The sequence below is a fragment of the Microtus ochrogaster genome, chromosome 18, assembly GCF_000317375.1.
Source record: "Microtus ochrogaster isolate Prairie Vole_2 chromosome 18, MicOch1.0, whole genome shotgun sequence".
Taxonomy (NCBI): Eukaryota; Metazoa; Chordata; class Mammalia; order Rodentia; family Cricetidae; genus Microtus; species Microtus ochrogaster.
In genome coordinates this window covers 18,874,135-18,888,328 of record NC_022020.1, presented here as the reverse complement: position 1 = coordinate 18,888,328, position 14,194 = coordinate 18,874,135, and the positions used below count along the sequence as shown (strand labels likewise).

General features: G+C 41.1%; 1 pseudogene; it reads right to left on the bottom strand.

Annotated features, from left to right (window-relative positions):
* Nucleotides 1-5,840: 5,840 nt before the first annotated feature.
* Nucleotides 5,841-14,194, bottom strand: part of LOC102002937 — a 9,550-nt pseudogene continuing 1,196 nt past the window's right edge.

Here is a 14,194-nt window from a genome sequence, read left to right as displayed (position 1 = left end):
CATAAATATAGCTACTCAAAGAGGGAAGCACTTTCCTGTCCACGAGGATATTACATCCAAGAGACGAAAGGAAAACATGCTAATTGAGAATCGCACTTCAGTTTAATTACACAGATGCTAGAATAATGCAACCGAAGCGCCTTAAAAATATAATTATCCGCTATGCAATGCTTGAGAGCATGCTTTATCTTCATGCCTTTAATGTACATGATCAAGAAAAAGGCAACAAAAGAATCATTCCTGGGTAATTTGGGAAACTGGGACATGTCTGGGTTTGAAAGATGTTTCAGAAAGCATCTTGCATTTGGAAGGACCCATCAGAGGGATTTTGTGAGCAACTACACATGAAATCCCTCTTTTAGCCTATGGGTTCTTCAAAGGCTCCTGGGTTTAAAATAAATAGTGGATTTTGTGGTGCTGTGTAACTGCCTGATTCTCTCCTCCAATATCGGAACATCAGACAGTGTGAGGATGTGTGTTTGGGAAGGATGACATGCTGTTTTTAATAGTGTGACTTGAAGGTCTACAAAGATCTCTTAATAAGTTAAGGATTCCTTTCACAGATTCCTTCTCTACCTTCAAGTCTCACCTTGTTTAATTTGTCATTAATACCATACTGCCTTCTTTCAAAATTTCCAAATCTTTTTCAGACAATGCCATTCCCTCAGAACTGTCCTGTGACTTCTCAGGTGTCTATGATTAGTGGTACCCAAGTGGTAGGAGTATTGTATGCTTGCTGATGCGGTTTTATTCTCAGAATTCAAAGTGGGCAGGGGCTACCGCTGCTCTTCTTAGAATCTCAGGCAGAAAAAATTTATCATTCCCCCAAAGGAACACCAATAAAATCTGTTTCCATATAGCAGTCTATGTGCTACTGAAAGAACTTCAGAGATCAGGTTCAGATTTGCAGAGGTACAGAAACTTGTAGGCACTGGAAAAGGAGTAACATCAGAGAGATGGGAGGAAGGAGATGTAATGTACAGCATTTGTAAGGCAAAGGGTAAAATGAATCTCCCTGGTCATTCTCAACGGTACATTCATAGATCTTCTTGGCTATTCCTAATGATGTATCTAGTGACTGCTTCTATCATCCCTACCAGTGCATTCAGTAACCTCTCTCATCATCGTCAAGGCTGAACAGGGGTAGGGAGGAGTGGCCACGGGGTTATGCTGTATCTTAAAAATGTGGGATCCTTTCTCCCAAGCTCCTGACCACAGAGCTCAGAAAGAACATGTAGTGGTTAAACTTGATTGTCAACCTCATTGGATTGATAAATGCTTAGGGAATTAGCAAGGCATACTCTATATGTGCTTCAGGCGTTTACAGAGACAGTCAACTAAAGGAGACGATTTACCAGAATGTAGATGGCACTATTCCATATGCTGGGGTACCTACTGGAAGAAAATAGAAAAAGGAAAAAGCTGGATAGCCTGAGATTTTTTTTTCTATCTCCACCACTACCTCACATTCTCTCCACACAGATGGATGGAAATCTTTGAAATCATGATCATAATAACATATTATCTTCTTAAATTATTTTCTTAAATATTTTGCTATAGTGACAATAAGCAGGGGGTTAGTACTTAGTCTCCAGGGTGTGTGAACCTTGACCTTTCCCCAAGTTCAGGCACTAGAGTCTAAACACTTGGACTCTGATATAGATGCCACCCGCAGTAGCTGTAGTGCTTAGGAAATCTCACTTATCTATTCCTCTGTCTCCTACTTCATGAAATAAAGTTAGTGATAGCACAAGCTTTGAATATTTGGAATAATTAAATGAGACAATCTGAATAATGCATTTAGAAAAGCACCTAGATCCTTGTGAACACTCAAAAAAATCACCTGGCATCATAGCTTAGGCTAACTCTACTGAGTACCTAAGGATAATGTTCTTTACCAAATCACATATACATTCAAACATCTTATTGTGAGCACATAGAAGGTCAGCTGTAGATTGCAGAACCTGGGAAAAGAAGAAAAAAATAAACCACAAAGTCTGGAGAATCTTGGAATATAAATCTATCACTTAGCAGATCTATCTGTATGTGACAGTCTTACTTTTGGGGGCAAAGCAAAGCACCTTAGCTGATAAACAGGAATTGTGACTTTGCTGGGTAGTTCTCAGCTTGTAGAGTTCCAGATGGGCTTGTCTTCACATCTAGATGGTGCACAGTTCCTTACCTCTGGGCAAAGGGTGGCTGGGTACCTGGGCATCTGCTAATGAAGCTGGACCTGCCACAGCAGATAGCCCAGATAGTTGCATTTTCAATTTTGGTGGAATGGTGTACCACATATTTTGAGTGAAATAAGAATACAATGAGATATCTTATTTATTTGTTAACCAATCATAATAGTTGCCATTTATAATTAGTGTTATTCAATTTTTTGGTAATGATAAAACTTAAGAAAAATTCAGCATGTATAGAGTATTTCCATGTATTTTTGACATTTATTGAAAAGTAAATCAAGAACTCTATTGCCACATTTTAAGAGAGATATTTGTAGTTTATACTAACAATACTCTCTTCTTGCTGATGATTGATACAGAAATCTCCAAGCAAATTCCTTTGCACAGTTTGATGTGTACCCTTCTAGTTCTAAGACAAATGGAAACACAATAAGGATAGAGACAGTGCAGTATCAGGGGGCTTGAGGATTAAGCAAACCTGAGTTCAATATTAACTCACTCTCCTGCTGTATTACAGTTTTCAAAGCTTGAACAAATCAGATTTACTGAATCTGTTTTCTTCATTCTGACTTGGGGATGTTGTGTTTACTTTTGGATCTGTGTAGTGGAACTACTGGATATAACTTGAGCAGGATATGAAACAGTATCTGTCATTTGGTAGCTTTCATGTTGATCAGTCATGATAGTAAAAATTACTGAGGATGCTCAGTGATTTGCACAGCATTGTTGTACAATCCCAATGTCAGTCTCCATCAGGGAGACAAAACTGTCATAAGCATCAAACACTCTTTCAAAATTCACCTTAGTCCTGAACTTTCTCCCTTCTCCAGTGTGTCACCCAAATGAGGTCCCCATGATGCTTCATCTCAGCATCTACCATACCCTACTAGCCAGGGTCTGACCCACATATTCTCCCCATCATATTCCCTGCCAGCATTAGAATCTTTTCACATTTAAATGTAAATATTCCATGACCATGCTGAAGCTGTCTGGAACTCCCTGTTTCACAAAATACTGACAAGATCACATCTATGGGTGACCTAGGCCCATGTGTATCTCAGATATCATTTTTTCTACTCTCTAGTTCACTTACCAAGCAAATCGCAAGCTGAGCACACGCCTACCCCTAAGCTTTTTCTGGTCAGCCCTCACTGTTCTTATTCTTCATGAAATTGGTCACTAACCACACCTATGTTTATTTATCAGAATGCCACTCCTTCCTTCCTTCCACAGACTTTAGAGCAGTGGTTCTCAATATATGGGTCACAATGCCTTTAGGGGTCCCCAAAGACCATTGGAAAGAATAGATATTTACATTACAATTCATAACAGTAGCAACATTGCAATTATGAAGTAGTAACTAAAATAATTTATAGTTGTGGTTACCACAACATGAAGAACTATATTACAGGGTCACAGCATTAGGAAAGTTGAGAACTACTGCTTTATAATCATGGGAACAAAGTTCTTGTGTTTCTGAAATCACAACTGTTCAATACCAGTGTGAGAACACAGTAATAACTTAATAAATGAAATATGTCATTAAAAGTGAGAATATTACAAATTAACCCCTGGTGACCACTCAGGTCATATGTCCAATTTCTTTCACTATTAAAAACAGAGTTTTTATTCCACTTCCAAGTGAGTACATATGATGTCTGTCTTTCTGTGTCTGGGTTACCTCTCTCAGCATGATTTTTTTTTTCTAGATCTGTCTCTTTACTTTCAGAATTCATGGTGTGATTTTTTTTTAAACAATGGAGTAATGCTTTAATGTGTAAATGTACCACATTTTTTGTCTATTCTTCAGTGGAGAGACTAGATTGCTTCTAGTTTCTGCCTATTATGAATGAAGCTGCAATAAACACGGTTGAGCAAGTATCCTTGTGGTAAGACTGGTTTTCCTTTGGGTATATGCCCAAGAGTGGTATTGCTGGATATTGAGGTAGATTGATTCCCAAGTTTCTGAGAAACCATGATATTGATTTCCAAAATGGCTGTGCAAGTTTGTACTCGCACAAACAATGGAGGAGTGCTCTCCTTGCTCCACATCCTCTCCAGCATGAACTGTCACTTGTGTTTTTAATCTTAGCCATCCTGACAGGCATAATGGAATCTCAGTGTTGTTTTAATTTTCATTTCCTTAATAGCTAAGGATGTTGAACATTTCTTAAGAGATTCTCAGCCATTTCAGATTCTTCTGTTGAGAATTCTGTGCTTAAATCTGTACCCCATTTTCAATCGGATAAGCTGGGTTTTCGATGATTACTTTCTTGAGTACTTTATATATTTTGAATATTGGTCTTTTGTTATATAAGAATTTTGTGAAGCTCTTTTCTCATTCTGTGACCTGTCATTTTGTCCTTTAATAGTATCCTTTGCCTTACAGAAGACTTTTAGTTTCATGAGATCCCATTTGTTAAGTGTCAGGCTTAGTGCTTGCACAATTGGTGTTCTGTTCAGGAAGTTGTCTCCTACGTCAATGCATTCAAGGCTATTCTCCAGTGTATCTGGTTTTACGTTGAAGTCCTTGATCCACTTGGACTTGAATATTGTCCAGGGTAGTAGGTATGCATCTATTTGCATTCTTCTACATGTAGACATCCAGTTAGACCAGCACCATTTGTTGAAGATATTCCATTGCTTATTTCTGGCTTTTTGTTCAAAAATCAGATGTCTATCGCTTTGTGGATTCATGTCTGGGTGTTTGCTTCAATTCAATGTCTGTTTCTATGCCAAAACCGTGTTTTTAAAATTATTATTACTAAAGCTCTGTACTATAGTATGAAGTCAGGGATGGTGATATCTCTGGAAGTTCTTTTATTGTACAGAATTATTTTAGCTATCCTGTGTTTATTGTTTTTCCACACAAAGTTGAGTATTGTCCTTTCAAGGTCTGTAAAGAATTGTGTTGGAATTTTGGCAGGGATTGTATTTAAATTTGTAGATTGCTTTTGATAAGATGGCCATTCTTACTATGTTAATCCTACCAATACATAAGTAAGAGGCTAAATAACCAGGAGGGCTCAGTTGGTGGGTGTGTGCACCTCTCTGTGAAGGGGAAATAAAATAGATTTGCAGGTGGGCTATGGGCACATACAGATGGGAACAAGAAGGATCAAGGGAAAGATGGAAGTAGAGAGTGTAGGGAGAAATGTCTGAAATTAGAGGAGCACTTGGGAGGCAATGTGGAGACCTATTGCTGCCATGAGGATCAGCTTTCCTCAGCTTAGGGATTGAGGGGATCCATGGAATTGGTGAGCTAATCACTCAGTTTTACTTCTCTGAGGGCCAAAGCTTAGTTCTTCATTTTATTATTTTTTTTCTGTTGATGTTATGCCCTATTCTTGTTTGTTCTGTCCTTCTACTCAGACATTTCCCTTTCTCTGCTTTCCTGGTGACTTCCTTCTTCATTACTTCCTGATGTCTGCCTTTTACATCTTTCCTTCTACATCTTTTCTGGTATTTTCCTTCTCTTGTGTCTTTGTTTTTTTCTGTTACAACATATATATCCCAGCAACATTTTCCAAGCAGTGTGAAGAATTGCAATGTGGCTACATTCTATTCTCTTTTCTTTTGTTACGTAAATTAACCCATTTATTAGTTGGCTGTGCACTATTGAGTGGGCTTGGGTATCAAATGATAGCACTTCTACTGGTCTTTCAGTTCCTTCCGTCTTCTGATGGCAGACTTCACTGTGACGGCAGAAGTCGTGTTGTAGGTCCAAGTTCTGCCAGCCACTGTCTTCATGCAGAAACCACAGTGCCAGATGCCGACAGCTGTCTCTTCATCTTGGTCTTGCCACTGAAGGAGCACGTGTACTTGGCATGCTGGCTGATTTCAATTTTCTTCACCATTTTCCTGAGGGAGGCACCATAGCTGGTCCCATATTTCCCGACGATCCTGACCTTCTTGGTGCGTTTTTGCCATGTCGCTGGAACCTAACCCAAGCCGATACATTCATTCTATTCTTAAGTGAATGATTACAATGCATTCAAATTAAAAATAGCATGCTTTCCATATCTTTTACATGATTAAACATTCAAGTATTAAGTGGAGCTCAAGGGACCCTGCAGAAGGTGGGGAGGATGGATTAGAGGAGCCTGAGGGATTGAGGATACCTTGAGAACATGGTCCTCAGAATCAACTAAGCAGGATCATAGGGGCTCATAGAACTGGCAACAATCACAGTACCTACATGATATTGTATTAGATCCTTTGCATATATGTTAGTGTTGTGTAGTTTGCTGGGTTTGTGGGAATCCTAATAGTGGGAGTGGGGGCTGTCTCTGACTATTTTCCCTCCTCTTGGGACCCCTTTCCTCCTACTGGGTTGCCTCATTCAGCCTTTATGTAAAGGTTTGTGCCTAGTTTTGCTGTAACTTGCTATGCCATGTTTGGTTGATAGCCCTGGGATTTTCCAAAGGGAAACAGAGTTGAGTGGATCTGGGCAGAGGGGAGGCGGGAGGCACTGAGAGGAGCAGAGGGAAGGAAACTGCAGTCAGGAGGTAATTTGTGAAAGAAGAACAAATAAAAATAAAACCAAAAGCAACAACAACAAAACAGATGAAGTGAATCTCCTCATGCTTTTCATGAAGGGCTGTGATGTCATCAAGAAGGGTTGATCTCTTTCTCCACACCCTCTCCAGCAAAGGCTATCATCAGGACCGCAAGGGGTACACCCACACTCTGAGACAATGGGGATGTTCGTTCGGGAATTCACCAAGGCCAGCTGGCCTGAGTCTGAAAAAGCATGGGATAAAACCGGACTTGCTGAACATAGCGGACAATGAGGACTACTGAGAACTCAAGAACAAGGGCAAGGGGTTTTTGATCCTACTGCACGTGCTGGCTTTGGGGGGGCCTGGATGCTCAACTTACTAAACCTGGATGGAGGTGGGCGGTCCTTGGACTTCCCACAGTCAGGGAACCCTGATGGCTCTTCAAGCTGATGAGGGAGAGGGACTTGATCGGGGGAGGGGAAGGGAAATGGGAGGCGGTGGCGGGGAGGAGGCAGAAATCCTCAATAAATAAATAAATTTAAAAAAAAAAAGAAGGGTTGATCTTTAACTTGAGTCCCCATGATATTTTTAAAGCATTCTAACTTAGTTTCATGATCACGGCTTAATAGGTGTCTCATTGTTTATTTCCTGTTTTCTTTGACCAATCTATCATTTGCAGATGGGAAGCAGCCCTTTCCCTGTTATTTTTTAAAAATTGCAAGTAGTATTTTTATAGAGAAGGGTTAGAGTGTGAGAGCAAGATGTGAGTAATATGCCTGGTGACTCAGTTATATAACTTGTAAATGAAAAAAAGGATAAAAAGTTTGAGGATACAAATTTGACCATAAATTAATCCATGGAATGACTCACTGTTGAGATGCAGGATGTCCAGGTGGGTGAAAGTATGTGTGATCAATAAACCTTTCTGACCCCAGTGGTTTCTGGAAGTTTTCTTATACCAACACCATTACACAAGGGATTAAGACTTCAACATGCAGAATTGAAGGGATACGTTCTTTCCATTTGTATTCATTTGAATACAACCTGTCTCTCACAGGCTCTTTTGTTGAATGTTTGGTCATTAGCATTGAGTTAAGGAACCTTTTATACAACATACTTCCACCACTATGATACTAACCACGCTATGGAGCCAAACAAGCAATGAGCTTAAAAATAATTTGTCCCTTTAAGTTGTTTATGTCAGGTATAACATTACCGGTATGAGAAAGTTCATTAATATAAAATCCTACGAATCCTAAAATCAGTATTTATTGAGCATTCTGCTTAATACTAGCTTACTAAATTGTTGCTATATCTGCAAGAGCAACAAACAGCCTTATTATTCCAGGGTTGACCAGCTGTATCGTGATTGGTATTTAACAACCACCTTTCTAAAAAAGAGAAACACTTGGTTTGTAGCATATGCTTATTTTTGAAGTGCAAATATTTCTTCTGTGGTTGAGTTTATGATTGCATTAACAATACTATGCCATTGAATGTCGAGCTGAGGATGATGGGAAGACCTGGATCCTCTGAGCCAAGATAAGCTGTTTCCCTCTGGATAAAATAAGTCATACTTTCCCCTGCTGGTGTGTCAGGTCAGCATGATCAGAAGGACAAAGCAAGACCCTGTCACTCCCAATTGTCCTAGGATATGGACTGAAAGGATCTCCTATTGTAAGTCTGCTCCTGCCCACATCATGTACAGCACTGACACCTGCTGAAAGGGTGAGCAGAAGATCTATGCCTATCAATGCTTCTTCCCATTTTCCTTGGCTAATACTCACAGAACAGCAGGGGGGACCGAGAGACACAGTCTAGGTATGTGCTCAATTGTTCAGAGGAGCACAGCATTGTCTTAGTTGAGACTAACCTCTGGTAAGCAGCCTTCCTACCCATCTCATTATTTCTACCCTATATTGCACTTCTTTAAAGGGTTTGGATAGTCTAAGGCAAACACCCCCTGGTTGACTATTTTTGTTTTCTAGGTCAGCTGTAAGAAAGTACCACAAACTGGGCATTTAAAAACAGCAGAAATACATCCTCTTTCAGTGTGGGGGATGAGAAATCTGAAGTCAGGGTGTTAGCAGGAATACATTTGCTCTGAAATCTAGAATGAAAGCTTGCTATTGCTTTTAGCTTCTGAAGGAGCTCACAGATATGTGATTTTAGTACCTAGGCCTTCCTATGCATGGCTTCTTTCTCTCTACATCTGTATGTGTGTCCAGACTTACTCTCATGCATCAGTGTACAATTATGGGAAAAGAATACATTTGTGTTTATTAAAACACACATTTGTAAAATAGGGAAGACATATAGAAGACAGGTGTTAGTGGTAGGCAGCCGTCTGCCATTCTCCGAGGGTGATGGCATGCCCTTCTTTACTGGCAGTGGGCAGGTTCTCATGGGTTTGCTTTTATTGAGACTTTTCCTTTACCTACTTTTCATCGTGGCTTCTGACACAGCTTCCTCATGCAGTTCTTCCTTTGTGTGATGACTTAAGGCCCCAATCATTGGATTCTTCCTATGACCATTTGTTTCTTTCTATATAATGATAAATATTCTCTTGAACTCATCACTCTATCATAATAGGTGGCCAATGTTTAAAATACATTTTATGAAGTCTTTGAGAATGTCCTACAGTGTATTTTGGTCACGTGCACCACTACCTCTCCTCTTAACTCCTCCAAGATCCACCCCATTTTCCACCTGCCCATATTTTCTATTGTTAATCACTCCCTGAATTCAACTTCTGCTATCCATGTATTTATAGCTGTGGAGTCATAGACAAGAGTGTGTGCGTGTCCCCCCTTGTGGCTGATGGTTCCTCTGACTCTTATTTTCTTCACTTTAACCAGTTTGTGAATTAAAAAAAAATGAACACATTTAGCAATAACTATAAATACGGTCCATCTAATTACTTCCTCTCTTGCAATAAGCCCAGTTGGCTATAGGGTTCCCTCTAACAACGACGATGGTACAAGGCTCCATGCTCAGGTGTCAGACTCACTGTCCTAACTTCCAAGTCGAGGCCTCATGAATCTGAGTTTTGCTACAGTCAAGCTACAGTTCAGAATACCAGCTACCAGGCTAGAGTAAGGAATACTGACCACAGGAAGCCAACCTCCCTATTCCTACTGTCCTCCATCCAGACTCAGCTTACTCTTTACTAGTGACTCACAAAGAGAGGTGCAGGACTCTGCTCTAGGTGGTCAGTCACAAAGTTCGAATCTGCAATCTTCCCTCACTGTCTTCTACAGGATGGGATCTGTATGCCACTCAGTCTCCTCATGTTTATATGGCTTCCCCACATGCGGGGTAGGGGAGACACAGTTTATCAGTGAGTTCAGAAAGAGGAAATATATTTGCTGAGCAGTCAGAATGCATTCAGCAATCTTGCCATTTGTTTCATTTATTATGAAAGCATTTTTTTTTTTTACTGTGTAATTTTGAAGACTAAAAACTAAGTGAGCCATGTAGTGGGGGTAAAGAGAGCATGAGCAAGCCACTCATGATTCAATCTAATCAGCATTTACTCAACACCTGCTACCTCCTTAACTCTGTGTAGATGGTCTCAGAGGCCTGCCAGTGCAGTTAATAGAGAATAAAGCTGGATGCTGTTTCATGACCGTTACTCAAGATTCTGATTTTTGTTCTAAGATAGTTTTAAGGTTAGGGAAACTTCTGTACTAGATGATCTATGCTATCCTCCAGTTTACTGTTAGAAAAAAGGGAAACATCATGTAGTTAAATCTCGTTAAGGCTCAGCGCTCTCTCTCTCTCTCTCTCTCTCTCTCTCTCTTTGTTGTCCTGAGGAAGATACAGCCATGTAGCGCCCAGGTCCTAGGGCATTGCTGTAACCAAACATTTCTGGTGGAAGCTGAGCTGCACAATGCCTTAGCACAGCATCCTGGTATTCTCCACCATCCCTTGCCTTCCTGCTCCTGCAGAGTCAAGGGCTTTGTTTTTCAAAGCCTCTGGGAAGCCTCACAAACAACCAGTATTTAGTTCACAGATTCCAAAGATGATAGTCAGTGCCTTCTCCTGCATGTATGAACACTAATCTTCTGATGGAGGAAATCTGATTATTGGCATCCTTCGAGCAAATGGCCCTGTCCAAAATCAAACACCATCTGAGCTATTTAAAACCTAATGAAAAAGGCCTGCGAGTCCAGCAAACTAGAGTTCATGCTGATCTCCACTTGCTGAATACATAAAACAGCATGCTTATTAAGAGTCAGATTTGAGCCATTTGGGGTTGAGAACTTTGGTTTGCTGATTTTGAAAGAAAGAAAAGGAAAAAAAAAAAAACTCAGGCAGCTGCCCTAGTTTCTATCAGGACACGAGAGTATTTACTGAGCCCAGAGCCAGTCTGAAGCTAATGGCTCTGAGTGCCTCTAATAGGCCTTGGGGTCAGGCAGGGCAGATTGTGGCAAGAGCAGAGGGGTGTCCACATGAGAGCAGCGGCTGTCCTCAGGGGGGCTCACATAGTCTTCCTGTTCATCTGCAGAGTATGTGTGCAGCTTCCAAAGCTCAAGAGCTTGGATCAATAGCTAAAAGTTTGGAGGCTTATGAAATCTTCCAAATTGGAGTGAGAACATCTCCCCGGGTATTCTGCAGTCCTGGTAAATGGAAATGAAACATCTGAGTGAAAGCAAAGCGTTCCCCAGACCTTCATCTTATTTCCACTCAGATGTAATCCAAAATTAACACTTGGTCCAGACACCCAGCCTATTAGCACAATGATTTTTCAGCTTCCTGGAGAAGGGCAGTGGCTGGGGGCCAGATAAGCAGTGAGGGGCTCCTCCACTTGGAATTCTACCCTGGTAACCCAACAAGAGAAGCGCATTACCGTTTAATTATAATGACAGAACAGATGTGATAACAAGGTTGTCTTCTCTGGCTGCGTTCCTGATGTCACCACAAGGGTTTCCAGTTGTTGCTCTTTCTCATTTTGTGCTTCCTCATTAATCTCGCTCCTCCAGCTGCTTCCTGCTCGCCTCCCTGATTGTCTGGCTTCCTTTGTGAGAAATGGTCATGGCATTTCAGAGTTGCTGTGCAGGATGGGTCTCAAGTTTGTTTCTGGAGGCCATCATGGCCCTCTTCGAGACCAGCAACTCCATCCTTACCAAATTAAAATGAAAGATGATCACACCGCCACACCCACGGAGGACTTTTCATTCTGCAACTGCTGTTTCCAGTTATGCGTCCTCATCTGCTGACTGACTCTGAGTCCTCTCCTTCCTCCCTTGTCTGTTGTCTAAACCCTCCACCTCGGTACAATGAGTTTAGTTTTCCAAAGCTCAGACTAGTTAGACCCTACCTTAGGAGGAAAGTCATAGATTCTTTCCTTCAGTCTTCAGAGGGTAAAACTCCACATCTCCTCTTATGATAGTCAAACATGGGGTAAGATTAATAGGGATAAAATTTGGTAGAAGATAGTTCACATAACTGTGCTGGAGACTTTGAATACAAGTAGGTATATGAGCCCGTCTACGGTCGCTAGCTACCTAATCCTTGGGAGCAGCAGGCCATGGAGGGCATTTGTCAATTCTAGACAAGAGTGGGTGGATACATAAGGGCTTGGAGGGGGCTTGCATTTGTTACTTCTCTATGCATCCTCATTGATACAGAGGACATGGCAACTTCCTTTACAAAAAACAACTTCATCTAGTATTTGGCAATTTCATGCAAGCATACAATGTATCTTTGATCACATCCGCTCTCGGCTCCCTCATAGTCCCTCCTAGCAGGTGATGCTCTCATTTTCGTTTGTTTGTTTGTTGCTGTTGCTATTCCATACTGCGCAGATTAGTGCTACCTGCTGTCCAGGCTTGCTCAGCCAATCCTGCAGGGAGGATTTAGAACCCAGCGCTCGAAGAGATTGATCTACTTTTGGATGATTATCAAGGCAGAGATCTAACTCTTTTCAAAGTTAGCTTCCTTTCCATTTTTTTTTAAGTTTTTATGGCCTATTTCCTTTCCTTGCTGCTCCTTCCGACTTCCTTTACCTCTCTGGAGTTTATGAGACTGGAACTTCTTATGTAACCCTGGCCTGGTACTTGCTGTGTACCTCAGGGTGGCATTTAACTCATGGCAATTCTTCTCACTCAGTCTTTGAGTTCTGAAATTGTAGGTTTGCACCGACATGTGGCTCCTTTTCAGCATACACCACCTTCCTAAGTTATACTGTTCAAAACCTCGAGGCAGAAGAGCATATCTATAGAATGGGTCTCCTGTGAGTTCTGAACTCTGGGAAGGTGACAAGCCATCTGAGAATCAGTAACAGGCTTTGTGAGCGGGTCACTTACTTGCTGCCCATCAAATGACCATCTTTTTCAAAATCAATTGTACATGGTATGCTGCTCTGACTAGACTGGATGCAAGGCAGATGGCAGAAATGGGAGTTTTACTCAGAGGCCATATTGATCACCCCTTTTGTGGAGCAATGTCTTGTGCTATAGGTATATTTAAGGTCTGAATGGGGAGGTATCTCTATGAACCATGGAGAAGAGCTGGAAGCCTTCAGTGTTGAAATTTCTTTCTTCAAATCCTCTGCTAGCTCTTTAAGCAGTTTTTCCCAGCAGGCACTCTGGACGCAATACTGACCATCTGACTCCAGCTGACTTCTTGATTGATCTCAACCGATCAATGCAGGAGACTCATAGCAGAGGTCATTCCATATAGCTGCACATTTAGGTGAAGTGAAAGAAAAAAAAAACGTGATTATGCACAAAGTACAAGAAGTTCCAGAGTTTTAGAAGCAATTACATCATTGTGAAGACGCAGATGAGAAAAATTTCAAGAAGTAGAATGGTTTATATAGATTTGCATTAACTCTTTAGTTAATTCAATGCCACCTTAGAAAAATTAAGTAGATAAGTAATTAGTTTGTTGAGTATAGAGCACCATCAGGTGAGACATTCTTGTATGTATGAATGTGTGTGTGTGTGCGCACATGTGTAGGGGATGGATGACTGTATGCAGAAGCCAGAGATCAATCTCAGTTATCATCTGTTCACCTTGTCCGTTGAGACAGGGTCTCTTATTGACTTGAGGCTTGTCACATAGGCTAGCTTGGCCTGTTGGCCAGCCAAGTGAGCCCTAGGGATCCACCTACCTCAGCTTTCCAAGTGATGCCACCATGCCTGATCTTTTACATGGATATTAGAGATTGAACCTGGGTCCTTATGCTTGACTGGCAAACACTTTCCTGATTTTGCTATTTCCAAAGCCCTGATGTTCTTGAGTTTGATTTCAAGATACACCGATATCAATAATCACATAGCCATTGGGGCTGTGTGCTTACAGGTCTATTCCCAAGGAGGAGTGTGGGCTTGGGATAAACAAGCAGGAACAATGCCACTTAACCAGTTTCAAGTTTATTATTTCTCTAGTGTTATTACTATTGGTAACTTATGAGACTATCTATCTGTGGTATGACTGTTGGTAACTTATGAGACTGTCTATCTGTGGCATGACTGTTGGTAACTTATGAGACTA